At 37.6% G+C, this 21,173-nt stretch overlaps 1 protein-coding gene and 1 non-coding gene across 5 annotated transcripts in view; one reads left to right on the forward strand and one right to left on the reverse strand.

Annotated features, from left to right (window-relative positions):
• Nucleotides 1–21,173, reverse strand: part of ASH1L (ASH1 like histone lysine methyltransferase) — a 213,130-nt gene that overhangs the window by 84,882 nt on the left and 107,075 nt on the right. The gene's annotated exons all lie outside the window — the stretch shown is intronic.
• Nucleotides 17,916–18,026, forward strand: LOC113614129 (U5 spliceosomal RNA). The gene has a single exon (XR_003430459.1). It is a non-coding gene; the product is annotated as a U5 spliceosomal RNA (small nuclear RNA).

A 21,173-nucleotide genomic window follows, 5' to 3' on the forward strand; every position in this document is an offset into this window, starting at 1 on the left:
TAAAACTTTAATCTGCTTGACTGCTGATGGGTGGGGCTGGGCTCCCTCTCTGTTGGTTGTTTGGCCTGAGGCAACCCAACACTGGAGCCTACCTGGGCTCTTTGGTGGGGATAATGACAGACTCTGGGAGGGCTCAAGCCAAGAAGTACTTCCCAGAACTTCTGCTGCCAGTGCCCTTGTCCCCAAGGTGAGGCAGAGCCAACCCCTGCCTCTGCAGGAGACCCTCCAACACTAGCAGGTAGGTCTGGTTCAGTCTCCCCTGGGGTCACTGCTCCTTCCCCTGGGTCCCGATGCACACACTACTTTGTGTGTGCTCTTCAAGAGTGGAGTCTCTGTTGCCCCCAGTCCTGTCAAGTCCTGCAATCAAATCCCACTAGGCTTAAAAGTCTGATTCTTTAGGAATTCCTCCTCCCGTTGCCGGACCCCCAGGTTGGGAAGCCTGACGTGGGACTCAGAACCTTCACTCCAGTGGGTGGACTTCTGTGGTATAAGTGTTCTCCAGTCTGTGAGTCACCCACTCAGCAGCTATGGGATTTGATTTTACTGTAATTGCACCCCTACCGTCTCACTGTGGCTTCTCCTTTGTCTTTGTATGTGGGGTATCTTTTTTGGTGAGTTCCCGTGTCTTCCTGTTGATGATTGTCCAGCAGCTAGTTGTGATTCTGGTGTTCTCACAAGAGGGAGTGAGAGCACATCCTTCTACTCCACCATCTTGGTTTCTCTTTGTCACATGTATTGTTTTGAATTATGGTTTTCACTGGATATGTGCCCAGGAGCGGGATTGCTGGATTATATGGCAGTTCCTTTTTTACTTTTTAAAGGAAACTCCATAGTGTTCTCCATAGTGGCTGTACCACTTTACATTCCCACCAACAGTGTAATCACTTGCTTTCTCTTGCATTCCTATACACTAACAACAAAAGATTAGAAAGAGAAATCAAGGGAACGATCCCATTTACCACTGCATCAAAAAGAATAAAATAGGGACTTTACTGGTGGCGCAGTGGTTAAGAATCTGCCTGCCAACACAGGGGACACGGCTTCGAGCCCTGGTCCAAGAAGATCTCACATGCTGTGGAACAACTAAGCCCGTGTGCCACAACTACTGAGAATGTGTTCTAGAGCCCGCATGCCGCAACTACTGAGCCTGCGAGCCACAACTATTGAAGCCCATGTGCCTAGAGGCTGTGCTCCATAGAACAAGAGAAGCCACTGTGATGAGAAGCCCACACACCGCAAGGAAGAGTAGCCCCCACTAGCTGCAACTAGAGAAAGCCGGTGTGCAGCAAAACGAAGACCTAACGCAGCCAGAAATAAATAAATAAATAAATAATTTATTAAAAAAAAAAAGAATGAAATACCTAGGAATAAACCTACCTAAGGAGGCAAAAGACCTGTACTCAGAAAACTACAATATACTGATGAAAGAAATAAAAGATGACACAAACAGATACAGAGATAGACCATGTTCTTGGATTGGAAGGCTCAATATTGTGAAAATGACTACACTACCGAAAGCAATCTACAAGATTCAATGCAATCTCTATCAAATTACCAATGGCATTTTTCACAGAATTAGAACAAAAAGTTTTACAATTTGTATGGAAACACAAAAGATCACAAATAGCCAAAGCAATCTTGAGAAAGAATAACAGAGCTAGAGAAATCAGGCTCCCTGACTTCAGACTATACTACAAAGCCACAGTCATCAAAAGAGTATGGTAATTGCACAAGAATACTTCTTTTAAAGCCTGGATTTGCTTGCAAAACTTTTAGTGGAATTATATAAATATATATATTTGTCTCTAGTCTTCCTTTAACAGAGATAAGCTTCATTAAGCTTAGTTTTGTCGTAGTTGTTCTGGGTTGATTATAGAGATGACTCATAGAACAAGTTCTAAATGCTAATGGATTAGGTAGATATTGTTCATAGTAAATGGCTGAGAAACAACTTGGGAACAAACTCACAGATTAGAACATGCACTTCAAGTTTTAAGTCACTTTAGTAACAAAGGGAGCTTCCAGTGTAGCTGGAATTCCAAAAGGAAATGAAAGCCCTTCCTAGCAACGTGCACTGTATTTTCAGTGAACAGACATCCACTAAAATTCTGAATATGATTCTACAATCTTTGTTACATTAGCTAAAGATAATATTACTAAAACATTAAAACACAAAACAAAGTCAAACTGAGTAGACTTTTCATTAAAGACAAATGGTCGAAGATTAAACGTGATAAATTTATTGCAAATTCCTAAATATAAACACTGGAGAGCTAAGAAATCAAAAGCTATGCTTGTCATAATACTATTCACAAATTTAGCTACCCATATTAATAGTCACTGACATATGAAAACTATGAACTAATCACTCATATATGAGAACTATGAACTAAAAGGCAATGAATGCTATGTTACAGAGTTGTTGGGAAGAAAAAAAGTAGCTGGACTTATGGTGATCTTTAAGAAAAAAATATTGTTCTTGTAAATTCTTTCACTTGGATTAAAGGAGGAAAAGAAACGTAGCATGGTATACATCACAAAATCAGAATACATGTTAATTTGGCTATTTCTCATTTCAGTCAAACATTTTTTCCATACTAACTTGCAACAAAATTGGTATAAACATGATGTTTCAGGCTCATCTTGTGCATTCCCTGACCCACCCCTGAATCAGCCATTTCTCCAAGGAGCTTTAGTTCCTCTCAGTGGGAAACGGTATTTAAAAACCAAACTCTAGGGACTTCACTGGTGGCGCAGTGTTTTAAGAGTCCTCCTGCTAATGCAGGGGACACGGGTTTGAGCCCTGGTTCGGCAAGATCCCACACGTCGCGGAGCTACTAAGCTCATGCTCCACAACTGCTGAGCCTGCACTCTGGAGCCCACAAGCCACAACTACTGAGCCCGCAACTACTGAGGCCTGCACACCTAGAGTCCATGCTCTGCAACAGGAGAAGCCACCTCAGTGGGAAGCCCACGCACTGCAACAAAGACCAACTCAGCCAAAAAATTAAAAAATTAAAAAAATAAATAAATGTTTAAAAATAAATAAATAAAAGTAACCAAACTCTATACACTAAGTGTGCTCACAACTGGTGGGACATCACTGTAGTCTCTTTCAGCTAACAGAGCTGGAGAAAAATGGGAATTTCAAAGGTTCAACAATAAACAAACAAACAAATAAACAAAGTATGTAGGCTTCTGGTTCAAGATGGAGATGAAGGAAGATCCTGAACTCACCTCCTCCCAGAGACACTGTGAACCCACAAGTTACATGCAGAACAATTTCCTCTGAAAGAACCCTAACAGTAGCTGAGTGACTCGTACACATTGGGCTAACAAGAAAAAAACCACATCGAAATGGTTAGGAGAGGCCGAGATCACAGTCTCACCGCAAACCTCATCCATGGAACAGCAATCCACAATCAGGAGGGCACTCACAACTCCAAGCTTCTCCCTGAGGAGCAAAGGCTTTGAACCCCACATCTGGTACTCCAACTTTTAAAACCTCCAGCTGAGATATGGGCCTCCAAAACATCTAGCTCTAAACCCCAATGGGGCTTGTGTCCACGAGACCCAAAAGACTATACAGAAAACTGAGAAACAGTTCTGAAAGGGCTTGCATGAATTCACTGTGGCTAACCTCCCAGCACACAGTGCAGAAGGAGGTGGCTGAAACATACCCAGTCTTTCTGTGAAAGAGGCCATTTGATTATCTTAAATCTCTGACCTGAGGGGCAGGTATCTAACATAACACACATCTAGGGGGGCAGACTAAGATATTCTCCAGAGACTGCGGAGGCTGGTAGATGCCAGCTTCTGCACCTACCAGCCTCCAGGTCTTTGTATTATCCATCTGCCTCACTCCAGGTCAATGGTATTGCCTACAAAGGAGCTTGTGCACATGTCTGGAGCCCTGGTTTTTGCAGCTGCCAACCTGGGGACATCCCTTGATCACGTGGCTCCGGTGGGCAGCGGGGCTTAGGATCACAGGCCCCATAGCACTGTAACAAACATTGAAACAGTTCTTAACTAGCTACCTCCCACCCCCACCTCAGGGCACAGAGAAGAGGCAGCAGACAGAAATGCCCAGTCTTTCTATGAAAGAGGCTTATTAGCTTATTATCTTTGTAGCTGTGGCCTCAATGGGTAGGCTTCTAATTAAACACACTGAGGTGGACTTAACAGATATATACAAAATATTCCATCCCAAAGAAACAAAATACATATCATTCTCAAGTGCGCGTGGAACATTCTCCAGGACAGATCATATGTTAGGTCACAAAAAAAAATCTTCATAAATTTAAGAAGACTGAAGTCTTATCAACCATTTTTTCCACCATAATAGTATAAAAGTACAAGTTAATTACAAAAAGGAAACTAGAAAATTCACAAATATGTGGAGATTAAACAACAATGCTACTCAACAACCAAAGGGTCAATGAAGAAAAAGAGATATAAAGCAAATCTTGAAACAAATGAAAATGCAACATAACAAAACTTATGGGATGCCACAAAAGCAGTTCTAAGAGGGAAGTTCATAGCGATAAATTAAGAAACCAAAAAAAAATCTCAAATAAACAACCTAACTTTATAACTCGTGGAACCAGATAAGGAACATACTAAGGCCAAAGAAGGAAAGAAATAACAAAGATCAGAGTGGAAATAAATGAAATAGAGACTAAAAAGACAAAAGATCAATGAAACTAAGAACTGCTTTTTTGAAAAGATAAACAAAATAGACAAAGCTTTAGCTAGACTAACCCAGAAAAAGAGAAGACTCAAACAAAATGAAATGAAAGAGGAGACATTGTAACTGATAACCTCAGAAACACAAAAGATCATAAGATACTACTGCAAACAATTATATGCCAATAAACTGGACAACCTAGAAGAAATGGATGAATTCCTAGAAACATACAACCTACCAAGACTGAATTGTGAAAAAAACAGAAAATCTGAGCAGCCAGATAACTAGTAAGGAGATTGAATCAGTAATCAAAACCTCCCAACAACAAAAATCCAGGAGCAGAGGGCTTCACTGGTGAATTCTACCAAACAATAAAGAAGAATTAATATAAATCCTTCTCAAACACTTCCAAAAAATAGAAGAGAAGAAAACACTTCTTGTCGCATTTTATGAGGTCAGCAGCACCCTGATACCAAAATAACATAAGGACACTACAAGAAAAAAAATTACAGGCTAATAACCTTGATGAAAACACATGCAACAATCCTCAACAAAACATTAGCAAACTAAATTCAACAATATATTAAAAGGATTGTACTTTATGATCAAGTGGAATTTATTCCAGGGATGCAAGGATGGTCTAACATCTGCAAAATCAATGCGATATACCAAAACAACATAAATGATAAAAATCATATGATTATCTCTTAATTTTTAAATTTTATTTTTAATTTTTAAAAATCAATCAATCAATTTATTTATTTATTTTTGGCTGTGTTGGGTCTTTGTTGCTGCACATGGGCTTTCTCTGGTCGCAGCGAGCGGGGGCTACTCTGTTGCAGTGCACGGGCTTCTCATTGCAGTGGCTTCTCTTGTTGTGGAGCACGGGCTCTAGGCACGTGGGTTTCAGTAACTGCAGCACATGGGTTCAGTAGTTGTGGCTTGTGGACTCTAGAGTGCAGGGTCAGTAGTTGTGGCACATGGGCTTAGTTGCTCCACAGCACGTGGGATCTTCCCAGACCAGGGATCGAACCCGTGTCCCCTGCACTGGCAGGCAGATTCTTAACCACTGAGCCACCAGGAAAATCCCATGATTATCTCTTTAAATGGAGAAAAACCATTTGACAAAATTCAACATCCATTTATGATAAAAATGCTCAACAAGGGGACTTCCCTGGTGGTACAGTGGTAAAGAATCCGCCTTCCAATGCAGGGGATATGGGTTCCATCCCTGGTTGGGGAACTGAGATCCCACATGCCACGGGGCAACTAAGCCTGCGTGCCACATATGCTGAGCTTGCGCACCTCAATGAGAGAGACCACATGCTGCAAACTACAGAGCCGGGAGCCTGTGCGTCACAACTACAGAGAGAAAAACCCACATGCCACAACTAGACAGAAACCCGTGCGCCTCAATGAAAGATCCCGAGATCCTGTGTGCCACAGCTATGACCTGATGCAGCCAAAATAAAAAATAAATAAATTAGAAAAAAAAAAAGCTCAACAAAGTGGGTAAAGGAATGTTCCTCAACATAATAAAGGCCACTTATGGCATGCCCACAACTAACATAATACACAATGATGAAAGAATGAAAGCTTTTACTCTAAGATCAGGAACAAGACAAGAATGCCCACACTCACCGTTTTTATTCAACATAGTACTGGAGGTTATAAGCAGAGCAATTAGTCAAGAAAAAGAAATAAAAGACAGAAAAAGAAATAAAAGGCATCCAATATAAAAGGAAGAAGTGAAACTGTCTCTATTTGCAGATGATATGATATGATACATAGAAAACCCCAAAGACTATACCAAAAAACTGTTAGAACTGATAAACAAATTTAGTAAAATCAAAATTCAAAAATCAGTTGTGTATCTATACATTAATAACTATCAGAAAAAGAAATTAGGGACTTCCTTGGTGGTGCAGTGGTTAAGACTCCATGGTCCCAATGCAGGGGGCCTGGGGTCGATCCCTGGCCATGTAACTAGATCCCACATGCATGCTGTAACTAAGAGTTTGTGTGCCACAACTAAGGAGCCTGTGTGCTGCAACTAAGAAGCCAGTGAGCCACAACTAAGGAGTCCACGAGCCGCAACTAAGAAGCCCACCTGCTGCAACTAAGACCAGCGCAACCAAATAAATAAAGAGAAATTAAGAAAACCATTGCATTTGTAATAGCACTGAAAATAATAAAATACCTAGGAATAAATTTAAAGGTAAAAGACCTGTATGCTGAAAACTATAAGATGCTGCTGAAAGAAATAGAAAAAAATACAAATAAATGAGAAGATATTTCATGCTCATGGACTGGAAGAATTAATATTGTTAAAATACCCATAACTGCGCAAAGCAATCTACAGATTCAATGCAATAATAAAAAAAAATCCCAATGGCGTTTTTCACAGAAAAAGAACAAACAATCCTAAAATTTTTATGGAACCACAGAAGACCCCAAATAGCCAAAGCAATCTTGAGAAAGAAGAACAAAGCTGAAGGCATCACACTTCCTGATTTCAAACTGTATTACAAAGCTAAAGTAATCAGAACAGTATGGTATTGGCACAAAAAACAGACAAACAGATGAATGGAATATTACTTAGCCATTGAAAAGGAGGAAATCCTGTCATTAAGACAATACAGATGGACCTTGAGGGCATGATGCTAAATAAATACGTCAGATAGAGAAAGACAAACACCTTATGATCTCACTTATATGTGGACTCTATTAAAAAAAAAAAAGACCAAAATAAAAACATCAAACTCATTGACACAGAGAATAGATTTGATGGTTGCCAGAAGTAGGGGGGTGGGGAGGGATGAAATGGTTAAGGTGGTCAAAAAGTACAAACTTCTAGTTATAAAATAAATAATTCCTGTAGATGTAACATACAGTATGGTGACTATAATTAATGACATTATATTGCATATTTGAACGCTGTTGTGGTTGACATCACAGTGACTGAATGATCACAGTTAATATCATCAATTACACATGATATCATGTGCTTCCTGATTTGATTCACTGAGAAGAAAACATTACTTTTGTGGTATTCCTGACAACCTTAATCTATTCATGAAGAAACATCAAACTCAAATTTTAGAACCTTCTATGAAACAACTCCTCTGTACTCATAAAGAAATGTCAATATGATGAAAGACAAAGGCTGGAGAAGCGTTCCAAATTAAAGGAGAATAAAGAGACATGGCAACTAAATGTAATGCATAATTATATATTGGATCCTGAATCAATGCAGAAAAAAAATGTTATAAAGGGCATAACTGACACAATTAGTGAAATTTGATTATTAACTGTGTATTAGATAATAGTATTGTAGTGATGTTAAGATCCTGAAGAAAATGTCCTGGTTCATATGAAATACATGCTAAAATATTTCTGAGTCACTGGTTAAAATGTCTATAACTTTTTATCAAAAAACTGAGAAAAAAAATGTCTCTGTGTGTATAAGAGAAAGAGAGCAGGCAGAAAGGGAAGTAGAGAAAGAAATGTGGCAGAAATCAACATTTGATGAACCTGGGTGAAAGGTATATAATACTTCTGTAAAATCTTGCAATCTTCTTTAGGTTATCACCCACCATGCATAAAAATAAATAATAAATACATGATATGCTTTGGGAAAATATTAAACCAAGTTTTTGCAATAAATTAATTTACTTTGGTAGTAAAAACTTATTTAGAGGGCTTCCCTGGTGGCGCAGTGGTTGGGAGTCCGTCTGCCAATGCAGGGGACACGGGTTCGTGCCCCGGTCCGGGAGGATCCCACATGCTGCGGAGCGGCTGGGCCCGTGAGCCATGGCCGCTGAGCCTGCGCGTCCGGAGCCTGTGCTCCGCAACAGGAGAGGCCATGGCAGTGAGAGGCCCACGTACCGAAAAAAAAACCCACAAAAAAGCAAAAAACTTATTTACATTAATGTTTAAATAAGAATAAATTTCTTTAGCACCAAATAACCACAGGGAAAATAGGACCAAAATCATACTGAAAGGTAAGAAAAACTGTATTGGAGGAGTTAAAACACTGTTCTACTGGAAAACATAGTAGAACATATTTGTAAAGACTGTTGTGATTTTAATCTCTAAGAGTTTAGGACTATCACTTAGATGTACTTAAATATAAATGACAAATAAAAACTATGTAAAAGATCTTGGTAAATGTCAAGGGAGTATACAAATTATAATGTAATAATAGTTGATCACAGAAACAATGTTTTTCATACACATCAAACTTTTAAAGAAAAAATTTGGCATTTACTACATTTTGGAATGTCTTTCTTGGGTGAAAATGAAAAGGATAGACAAATAATAATTTCCTCACATATTTGTTACCAAATAAGAGGGCAGATGCTGCTTTTAGCATTTAAAATTTTTCTAAGGAAAATTTAAGTCATACATTTTTTAGAAATTCAGGCAGTTTGTTACTTCTTTTTCATAATATAGAAAATGGACTGATAGTTTCAAGGCACATGGGAGGAACAAAGAATACTCATGGCCTAAAGAAGCTTACAGTCTGGTGGAGGAACAAACATGTATGCATATATGCCTAGTTTAAAAATTAGAATGTGATAAAACTCTTAAGGTTCTACTAAGCTTTACAAAAGGGAAAGGAAAAGTAAAATTAATCTCAACTACAGGAGAATTAAGGCAACTTTTTATTTAATGAGGGAGTATTTCAAATCTTGAGTAAAGTCTGAAAGGATGAATGACATTTGGCAAGTAAAAGGCTAGTGGGCAGGTCGTTTTTACCACTTAGAGCAAACACCTAGGACAAGCACCAAGAGTAAAGTGGAGGATGGAGAAACTGGGGGAAATTATCAGATGCTGTAGTTAAGGGAATGAACATTTCAGGAGTGTAACTGGAGATAAGACTAGAAAAACAGGTTATACTAGATCATGGTAGGTCTTAAATATTATTGAAGAATTTTGGATTCTGTAATGTAGGAAGTAAGTGCACAGTTGGCCCTCCCTATTTGCGGATGGAGAACCCGCAGATACACAGGGCAGACTGTACTATACCGTTTTACATAAGGGAACTGAGCCTCTGTGCATTTTGGTATCTGTGGGGTGGGGGTCTGGAAGCAATCCCGCACAGATACCATGAGACGACTATATCTCAAAGAAAATCTGAGTAGAGGAATAACAATCCTGAGGATATCATATTACTGTATTCAAGAGAAAGTAAGTCTTATAAGGGTTAATTTTATCCTAGGTCACAAATTTAGTGACAATGGAGTTAGACATTTAAAAAATTTATTGAATATTTATTTACTTCATACATGTCAAGCATTTAACCCACAAAACTCTATCAAGTAGGTACTTTTCATCACGCCATTCTTTTAGATGAGGACACTGAGGACATAGGTCAGTAATATGCCCCAATTCATGTAACTAGTAAGTGAAGGAGTAAGGATTTGAGTTCTATAACCACAACTTGATGCATTACCCTTGCTGGATTTAAGAAACACTTGAATCTAGCCTCTTTCTCGAAACTTAGACAATCTATTCTGTATTCCACTGGTAGTTAAACTTCTGAAAATACTATTTTCATAAACTACCTTGCTGAAGATGTTAACATTTCTCTCAACACACTTTACCAACCTACACTATTTTCTGTAACAGATTTATTTTACTAATTTTATTTAGATTAACACAAATTTACATGATCTTAGCACAACCAACTATCCATAGGGAGAAATGGCCCAGAATCATATTGAAAGGTAATTAAGATCATACCAGGGTTAAAACATTCTGAACACCATCTACAGACAACCGGAGCATAAACCCCTTCAATGTTCCTTCATGAACATCATGGCAGAACTTTTGTCCTGAGGATGTAAAATTTGTAGAGGGAGGATATAAAAGCATGTTTTTTTGTAATGCCGCAATGTAATGTAATTTCCCTAACCCTCCAATTGAAACTAGTTTACCTCACAATTTAAAACCTTTGAGGAGCATGACATTTTTAGATAAAATAGAAGTTAAAATTATATTTCCAGATTACTAAACTTTATCAGCCCTAATGTCTTATCTCATAAAGTATGTAATGTAAAATATACATTCTTATCTAGAATGAACATTCCATCTAAAATAGAAATTAATGAAATTTTCCAGACAAGCCAATTTTTTTTTTTTTTAACAATCAAACAGTATTTAAGTTAGAGGCAAAGTGGCAACAGGTATAAGTGTTGCAGCCAATTATTGCCCACATACAAATATTAGCTATGTCACCTACTAGCTGTGTAACACTGGACAAATTACTTACTCTCTCTAAGGCTTAGCTTCTTCAATAACAGTATCTGGTCTTTCACAAGATTAAATGAGATAATATATGCAAAGTGCTTAACACAGCAACTGGCACATAGTGGGCACTCAGTAAGGACTAACTCTCTTCAGTTTAGCCAATGAGTACAGCCTAGCCTAATACTATATACCAGAAAAATTCCAAATAGATCTGGGAACTAGATGTAAAAATCAAAGTTAAACAATTACTAGAAGAAAATAAGGCTGGATTTCTTAGTTCCTTTAAAACCTGGGTGTGGGGAAGCTTTTCTAATAATAATCCAAAATCCAGAAGCACAATACAAACAAAAACAAGACAAAAATTTGACTACATGAAAATATGGACCTTTGTATGATAAAAATCATCATCATATGCAAAGTCCAGAGTCAAACTACAGAATCCATTAAAATACTATGAGGACTATTAATTGAGTTCAGCAAGGCTTGCAGGATATAAAATCGATATACAAAAATCAAGTGTATTTCTATATATTAGCAATAAACATATAAAATGGAATTTAAAAATTCCATTTACGATAACATCAAAAGAATAAAATGCTTAGGAGTATGTTTAACAAAAGTACTTACAAGACTTACATACTGAAAACTAAAAAATACTGTTAAAAGAAATTTTAAAAGAATTGAATAACTAGAAAGACATCCCACGTTCATGGATCAAAATACTTAATATCGGTAAGATATAAAACTCTCCAATTAATCTACATTTTTTTTTCAAAATCCCAGCTGGTTTTTTTTTTGCAGAAATCAACAAGTTGATCCTGAAATTCATATGGAAATAGCAAGGAACCCAGAATTAGCCAAACAAAGTTGGAAGAAGCCAGAAGAGCCAAAGTTAGAGGCAACATATTTCAGTATTCAACACAGTATGCTACTGGGATAACAAAAGACATATAGCGAATAAGGACAAAAGACAAATAACAAACTGACAAAAAATGTAGTGCAGTTTATATCACAAAGGGCAAATCTCCTTAATATATAAGGAACTCTTAAAAATCAAGGTAAAAAAAAAAGACTAAACAACCTGATAGAAAAATGGTGGGAAAAACACTGAAGGTTTAGGATTTCCTTGAGCTTAGAGACTTAAAGAAGCAGACTCTCTTTCTTAGCAGCTTAGAAGAAGCAAGATACCACTGAGTTCTACAACTCCAATAAAATGAATATGAGCATGGATAAGAACCTCAAGTCTCAGATGAGATTTGGCTGCTACCTTGATTCCAGCCTTGTGAGACACAGAGCAGAAATGTCTAGACTCCTAAAATTCCAGGGAATCTGTGAGATAATAAATGGGTAACGTTTTAAGCTGCTAAAATTGTGGTAATGTGTTACACAGTAATAGAAAATTAATACATGTATGTGTGTACATATATATACTTATTTATTTCCTCGTTCTGAAAGAGCCTAAAAGCATTGCCACACCTCAGGAACAATGACAACCTAGTAGCAAACAGTATATCAAGTACCCAGATTTTGATTTCTAAATAATTCCCATTAAAAGAAACCAGGGACTTCCCTGGTGGCACAGTAAGACTCCATGCTCCCAATGCAGGGGGCCTGGGTTCAATCCTTGGTCAGGGAACTACATCCCACATGCACGCCGCAACTAAGAGTTCACATGCCACAACTAAGGAGCTGGTAGGCCACAACTAAAGAGCCCCCCTGCCGCAAGTAAGACCCAGCGTAACCAAATAAATATTAAAAAAAAAAAAAAAAGAGAAAGAAACCAAAACTTCTTGAGTGAAATAACTGATTCCTGATCTGAGGCAAGGAAAGAACAAGCTAAATCTGATAAACAACAGCAAAGAAATAAAAGCAAATACCAAAACAAACAAAAGAACCAGGGTGAATGATACCTTTCTATGACAGAAAGCAGGGAAATGCTCAAAGATGAATGAGGTTATGCCTAAAAGAAACAGGGCCCAGCTTAAAGTGTCTTCTGTGATTAAAATTTGGGAAATTTGTGCATGTCTCCACAAAATGATGGTACTGGATTATGATATATTAAATTTTTTTTTGCGGTACGCGGGCCTCTCACTGCTGTGGCCTCTCCCACTGCAGAGCACAGGCTCCGGATGCGCAGGCTCAGCGGCCACGGCTCACGGGCCCAGCCGCTCCACGGCATGCGAGATCCTCGCAGACCGGGGCACAAACCCATGTCCCCTGCATTAGCAGGCGGACTCTCAACCACTGCGCCACCAGGGAAGCCCTAAAAATTTTTATGAGTCCATACGATACTCAAAAGAAAAGAAAAATTCTGAGTGTGTAAAGGGAAGAAAAGTCAAAGCTCATCTTCCCAGAAAAATATCAGCTAATAAATGTTGAAGAAATGACAGAATTAGAAAATTACCAGTTTGCAACTAACAATGTACTCACCAGTTCAGTCAAAGATCATAATGGATGCTAAAATATTGTATTAAAAAAAAAAAGACTGCTAGAGAAGAAGCCAGAGCCTCAACTATCACCCCATGATTTACTAATTTACAACAGTAAAAATGTATCTTTACATTGGAGAGATCTGGTGGATACCACATCTTAATCAAGTGATCAAACATGGCATAACCAACAGTCAAACAGTAAGTGGGATGCAATTAGAAGTACGAAATATCACATATGTAATACTCCTACCAAGATTTAACCTAAATCTAATCATGAAGAAATAATTTTAAAATTGTGGAATGTAGCACAACAAGCTTAAGTTCCTCAAAAAGGATCAATCTCATAAAAAACAAAAGATAGGGAGTATTCTAGATTAAAATAATACACATAGCTAGCAATCAGGTGTAACACATGTTATCTGTTTGGATTCTACATTAAAAGAAAACAAATTGAAATAAAAGATAATTTTAGGACAATAGGGAAAATATAAGTATGGGCTGTATATTAATGATATTACTGATATACCACTTTGTTTAAAAAAAATAAATAATTAATTAATTTTATTTTTGGCTGTGTTGGGTCTTCATTGTTCTGCGTGCGTGAGTTTTTTCTAGTTCTGGCGAGCAGGGGCTACTCTTCGTTGCGGTGCACGGGCTTTTCGTTGCGGTGCCTTCTCTTGTGGTGGAGCACGGGCTCTAGGCGCACAGCCTTCAGTATTTGTGGCACGCAGGCTCAGTAGTTGTGGCTCGCGGGCTCTAGAGCACAGGCTCAGTAGTTGTGGCGCACAGGCTTAGTTGCCCCGCAGCATGTGGGATCTTCCCAAACCAGGGGTCGAACCCGTGTCCCCTAGCAGGCGGATTCCTAACCACTGCACACCAGGGAAGTCCTACTTATTTTCTTAGATATGATAATGGTATTAAGATTAGGTAGGAGAGTATCCTAGTTCTAAGGTGATAACTTCTGAAATGCATAGGGGTGAATGAATGTCTGCAACTTACTTTCAAAATTTTCACCGGACAAAAATGTTTTCCCCTGCAAAAATGTAAATGTGTGTATAGAGAGAATTAAAGCAAATGTGGCAAAATGTTGATAAATTTAGGTACGGTATATGAGTGTTAATTTTGCCAGAGATTTGAGTATTTTCAAACAAACAAACAAAACAAACAAAAACACTGTGAAAAAAATAAAACAGTTTAATCTGGGAAGGTAGTCCCCTTGTATGCCTATGCAAGATTTACTGATCTAGGGCTTAAGGGAGGTGAATTAGGTAATTTCTAAGGTATGTTCAGGTTGGAAAGTGCTAATACTGTGTTTTTACAGAGAAAACACGACTACATGTCTATTAAAAAGTATTTTAAAGAAGTATTATTTCACTTCCCAAATTTCTAGTTTACAATAATACCATCATTACTATAGCAATTATGATGTCATTTGTAATTTCTACACTTTAAGATATGTTAATTCCCAATTTTCATCACAAAACTGTATTTTCCTAATCTCTTCCTTGAACTCTGATAGTATTTGCAACACACATTTCCTAAGGGAAGGCTATATCATTTTCCACTCTCAGTAACAGAATAGAGGGATATCTCAGAACTTGAGATAACAGATCTCCTGCAAAGTTTTCCTGGTAAAATATATGTAACATAAAATTTCCCATTTTAACCAATCTTAAGTGTGCAGCTCAGTGGTATTAAGTACATTCACACTGTTGTACAACCATCACTATCATCCATCTAGAGAACACTTCATCTTGTAATACTGAAACTCTGTATCCATTAAACAATAACTGCCACCAGCCCCTGGCAACCACCATTCTCCATTCTCTCTCCATGCATCTGACTACTCTAGGTACCTCTTATAAGTGGAATCAAACAGTATTTCTCTTTTTCTGACTGATTCATTTCACTTAGCATAATATTTTCAAGGTTCATCCATATTGTAGGAGGTGTCCAAATTCCTTCTTTTCTAAGGCTGAATAATATTCCATTGTATGAATGGGATATAATTTTTTGAAGTATCTTAAATCTTGTTATTTATTAAAATATATTAAATCTTGTTATTAAAAGTCCATCAGGCCTGTATTAAAGAACAGTCAAGTGAGAAATAGTAATTGCTAATGAAGCCACTTTATTATCACTAGAGGGAGCTAGAGCAACAGAGCTGCTGCCAGATACAAACACATTTTCCTTAGCCATAAGACTGGACATAACCAAGCTTCTATAAAAAATAGAATGGAATGTAAATGTGGTTATGGATTCCCTCCCAATGCTTCTCCATTTCTAAGTGGCAAACTGAACTTTCATAAATCATGATTTATAATTCCTGACAATATACAGTGATGGCCTGATATGTTCTACTCCACATTAGGAGCCAAATCACATGTGGAAAGTTTTTAATCATCTCTGTTAATGCAATCTTTATTTTTTATTATATTAAAAAATCACTTTTCGGACTTCCCTGGCGGTCCAGCGGTTAAGACCCTACGCTTCCACTGCAGGGGTCACGGGTTCAATCCCTGGTTGGGGAATTAAAATCCCACATGCCTTGGGGCCAAAAAGACAAAACAAAACAAAAAGACTTTTATTTTTTTCTAGGAAAAAAAGAGGCAAGAGGCTCTTAGTTTAATCATGATGGGTGACTGCAGAGAAAAGAGTATAGAAAACAGGATTTAAAAGACAAATGCAGTGACTTCCCTGGTGGCACAGTGGTTAAGAATCCACCTGCCATTGCAGGGGATACGGGTCCGATTCCTGGTCTGGGAAGATCCCACATGCTGTGGAGCAACTAAGCCCATGCGCCACAACTACTGAGCCTGCATGCCACAACTGCTGAAGCCCATGTGCCTAGAGCCTGTGCTCTGCAACAAGAGAAGCCAGAGCAATGAGAAGCATGTGCACCACAACGAAGAAGAGCCCCCACTCGCCACAACTAGAGAAAGCCTGCGCACAGCGCTGAAGACCCAACGCAGCCAAAAATAAAAAAATTTTAAAAAGACAAATGCATAAAAAATAATTATAAATGTATGTTTTAGGGCACAAAATGAATAAAGATGTAATTTGTAATTTCAATAATATAAAAGGAAGGCATGGAGCTTTACAGGAATAGCATTTTTGTATGTGACTGAAGTTAAGTTGGTATCAATTCAAATTACAGAGTTATATCTTTAGGAAGTTATATGTAATCTCCATGGTAACCACAGATAAAATAGCTATAGAATATACACAAAAGGGAATGAGAAGGGAATCAAACAGGTAACTACAAGAAGATCAGCTAAGTACAAAAGAAGGCAGTAAGGAGGAAATGAGGGACAAAAAGCTATAACACATATGGAAAACTAAATGGCAAGCATAAATCCTTTCTTATTAGTAATTACTATAAATGTAAATTGATGAGACTTTCCAGTCAAAAGGCAGAGAGGAGCAAAATGAATATAAAACATGATCTAACTACATACATGCTGTCTACAAGAGATTCACTTTAGATCCAAAGATAGGAACTGGATGCACATGAAAGGATGGAAAAAGATATTCCATGCAAATAGTAACCAAAAGAGATAAGGAGATTATACTAATATCAGAAAAAGAGACTTTAAGTAAATAAGTAAAAAACTGTAACAAGAGACAAACATTAAATATTGACAAGAGAGTCCATTCACCATAAAGCTATAACAATTATAAAAAAATATTCAGGGCTTCCCTGGTGGCGCAGTGGTTGGGAGTCCGCCTGCCGATGCAGGGGACACGGGTTCGTGCCCCGGTCAGGGAGGATCCCGCGTGCCGCGGAGCGGCTGGGCCCGTGAGCCATGGCCGCTGGGCCTGCGCGTCCGGAGCCTGTGCTCTGCAGCGGGAGAGGCCACAACAGTGAGAGGTCCGTGTACAGCAAAAAAAAAAAAAAAAAACACCAAAATATTCACCAAACATCAGAGGACCCAAAATATATGAAGGAAACACTGACAGAATTTAAGAGAGAAACAGACAGTTGTACAATAACTGTTGGCAGAACAACAACACAGAAGATCAGTAAGTATGAGAACAACATTATAAACCAATCAGTTGTAACAGAAACAGAAATAACACTCTACCCAACAACAGCAGATTACATAGTCTTCTCAAGTGCACATGGAACATTCTTTAGGACAGACCATATGTTAGGCTACAAAATAAGTTAATAAATTAAAAAGGATTGAAACCATACAGAATATCTTTTCTGATCACAAAGGAATGAAACTAGACATGAAGGAAAACTGAAAAATTCACTTATGTGTGGAAATTAAACAACATACTCTACTCTTAAGCAACCAATGGGTCAAATAAAAAAATCAAAAGGGAAACTGGAAAATACTTTGAAATGAATGAAAACAAAAACAGAACAAAACTTACGTGATGCAGTAAAAGCAGTGCTAAGAGGAAAATTTTTATGTGAAAACACATAAATTAAAAGAGAAGAAAGATCCCAAATCAGTAACCAGCTGTACAATGAACACTCAGTGGTACAGCCACTGTGGAAAAGTTTGGTGGTTCTTTTAAAAGCTGCATGTATACTCGTGCTTCTCTTCATAATCTAATGTATCTTTTGCCTTTTACTAAAGATTCATCTGGGGAGGGAAAAGCATGACTGCTGCTACAATTTTTTGAGGCCTTCTGGGGATAAACAAAAGAAATAAAAATTAAAAATAAAAATAAATTAAAGCTAAATGTAGAATTACCATATGGTCTAGCAATTTCACCCCTAAGTTTATACACAAAGGACTGAAAACAGGGACCTGAACAGATAAATGTATGCCAATGTTCACTGCAGCATTGTTCACAATACCCAAAGGCAGAAACAACCAAAGTGCCCATTAACAGAGAAACAAAATGTGCTATCTACATACAATGGAATATTACTCAGCCAGAAAAAGGAATGAAGTTCTGATACATGCTACAACATGAATGTTAAAGAGATGTTAAATAAAATAATCCATACCCAAAAACACAAATACTGTGTATGCTTCCATTTACATGGGGTACCCAGAAGAGGCAAATTATAGAGACTGAAAGTACATTAGACATTTATTATGTGCTGTGGAGAGTTTTAGAAGGAGTGGGTAGTTTTTGCTTAATTATTATAGTTTCTGTTTGAGGTAATGAAAAAATTTTGGAAATAGACAGTGGTAAATGTTGTACAACATTGTGAATATAATTAACGCCACTGAAGTGTAACCTTAAGAATAGCTAAAATGGCAAATTTTATAAGTATTTTACAATTTAAAAAATTAATAATGTAATATACCAAAAACTATTGACTTGTACACTTGAAATAGGTTAACTGTATGATATGTGAATTACATCTCAATAAAACTATCTAAAAAAAAAAGAGGATAGGAAACATCTTTTAGGAGACAGGAAACAACTCTTTCGGAGAGTGAGACGCAGAAGAAACAACTAAGATTTACTTTGAGTGCCTATTGTATGCCAGTGGTTTTACATATATCATCACACTTGGGTAGCGTGGATGCGATATCAGAATTCATACTTTAGAAACAAAACAATTCAGTTTGAGATGACGAAAAAGTTCTGGAGGTGGACAGTGGTGATGTCTGCACAACAAGGTAATGTACTTAATGCTACCGAATGGTGCACTTAAAATGATTAAAATAGTAAATTTTATGCCATGTATATTTAACCACAATATAGTTAATTAAAAAATTTAAAACATGAAGCTACTCTTGTTTTAAAAAATGTTACTCTGGACACTGGTCCTGGCAATGATTTTTTTGGGTATGATACCAAAAGCAAAGGCATCAAAAGCAAAGATAAGCAAACTAAGAAGCTTCTGCACAGCACAGGAAATGATCAACAAAACAAAAACTACTAAACGGGAGAAAATATCTGCAAATTATATCTGACAAGGGGTTAATATCCAAAATTTATAAAGGACTCACTCATACAACTCAAGAGCCAAAAACCCAAACAATCTGATCAAAAAATAGGCAGATGGTCTAGACATTTTTCCAAAGAAGACATACAGAAGACCAACAGGTACATGAAAATATGTTCAATATCACTATCAGGCAAATGCGAATCAAAACCACAATGAGCTATCACCTCACACCTGTCAGAATGGCTATTATCAAAAAGACAAGAAATAACAAGTGTTGTTGAGGCTGTGGAGAAAAGGGAACCCTTGTGCACTGCTGGTGGGGATGTAAATTGGCACAGCCACTATGGAAAGCAGTATGGAGGTTCCCCAAAAATTAAAACTAGAACTACCATACGATCTAACAATTCCACTTCTGGGTATTTATCTGAAGAAAACAAAAACACTACCTTCAAAAGATATATGCACCTTCATGTTCACTGCAGCATTATTTACAATAGCCAAGATAGGGAAACAACCTAAGTGTCCATTGAGAGATGAATGGATAAAGAAAATGCTATATATGTAAGCATATACACATACACAAATACACAATGGACTATTATTCAGTCATACAAAGAATGAAATCTTGCGATTTGCGAGAATATAGACAGACCTTGAGGGCATTACGCTAAGTGAAGTAAGTCAGACAGAGAAAGACAAATACGGAATGATCTCGCCTGTATGTGGAACAAACAAATGAGGGAGTTCCCTGGTGGTCCAGGGGTTAAGAATCCGTCTTCCAATGCAGGGGATGCGGGTTCAATCCCTGGTGGGGGAACTAAGATCCCACATGCCACGGGGTAACTAAGCCCGCGGGCCACAGCTAAAGAGAAGCCTACAGCCGCGGTGAAGAGCCCAAATGTTGCAACGAAAGATCCTGCATGCCGCAACGAAGATGCGTCATGTTGCAACTAAGACCCAATGCAACCAAAATTAAATAAGTAAATATTAAATAAAAAGCAAAGGACAAACAAATGAACACCCCCCCTACACACACACACACACACACACACGCACACAACCGGCAACCAAGCTCACAGACACAGAGAACAGACTGGTGGTCGCCAGAAGCAAGAGGTACAAAATGGGTGAATGGAGTCAAAAGCTACAAACTTCCAGTTATGAAAGAAGTAAGTCATGGTAATGTAGTATACAGCATGGTAACTATAGTTAATAATACTGTATTGCACATATGAAAGTTGCTAAAAGAGTATGTTGTAAAAGTTATCATCATAAGAAAAAAAGTTTTTTAACTATGCATAGTGACAGTTTAACCAGACTTATTGTGGTGATTATTTTGCAATATTCACAAATACCTAATCATCATGTTATACATCTGAAGCCACTATAATTTTGTGTGTTAATTATACTGCAATAAATAAATAAATAAATACTTCACTCAAGTTATTTTCATCATTTTCTTAGTGATTGAGATAAAAGCAGGTAAACTGAAATTTTCACCTTGTTTTGCTAAAAATGGTGTGACTTGAGCAAGTCATTTAACCTTTTAATAGCTTCAGTTTTCTCATCTGTCAAATAAAGGGTTAGGTCTAGCTGAAATGAGGGAGGCTGAGTGTGCATGGGAACAAGGGACATATGGGAATCCCTGAACTTTCTGTTCCAGGGATTTCTGCCTAAAACTGCTCTAAAAAATAGAGTTTATTAATTAACAAATAAAAATTCAAAACTACTTCATACAGGGAATGGTGTGAGGTTCAGCATGCATTCAGTCCACACTCCTATATTTAAATTGAACTTAGAACCTAGAATGTTCCTAAAGCATTTCAGGGGAAAATTAACCATATTCTGGTGTTTAATCCAACCTTAACCACTAGATTATCTATAACAAATAAATTTTAATCCACTACCCTTTGAGCCTCAGTTTCTGACAAGC

The sequence above is a fragment of the Aethalodelphis obliquidens genome, unplaced genomic scaffold (genome assembly GCF_003676395.1).
Source record: "Aethalodelphis obliquidens isolate GAN/ISIS:26980383/991018 unplaced genomic scaffold, ASM367639v1 scaffold90, whole genome shotgun sequence".
Lineage (NCBI taxonomy): Eukaryota > Metazoa > Chordata > Mammalia > Artiodactyla > Delphinidae > Aethalodelphis > Aethalodelphis obliquidens.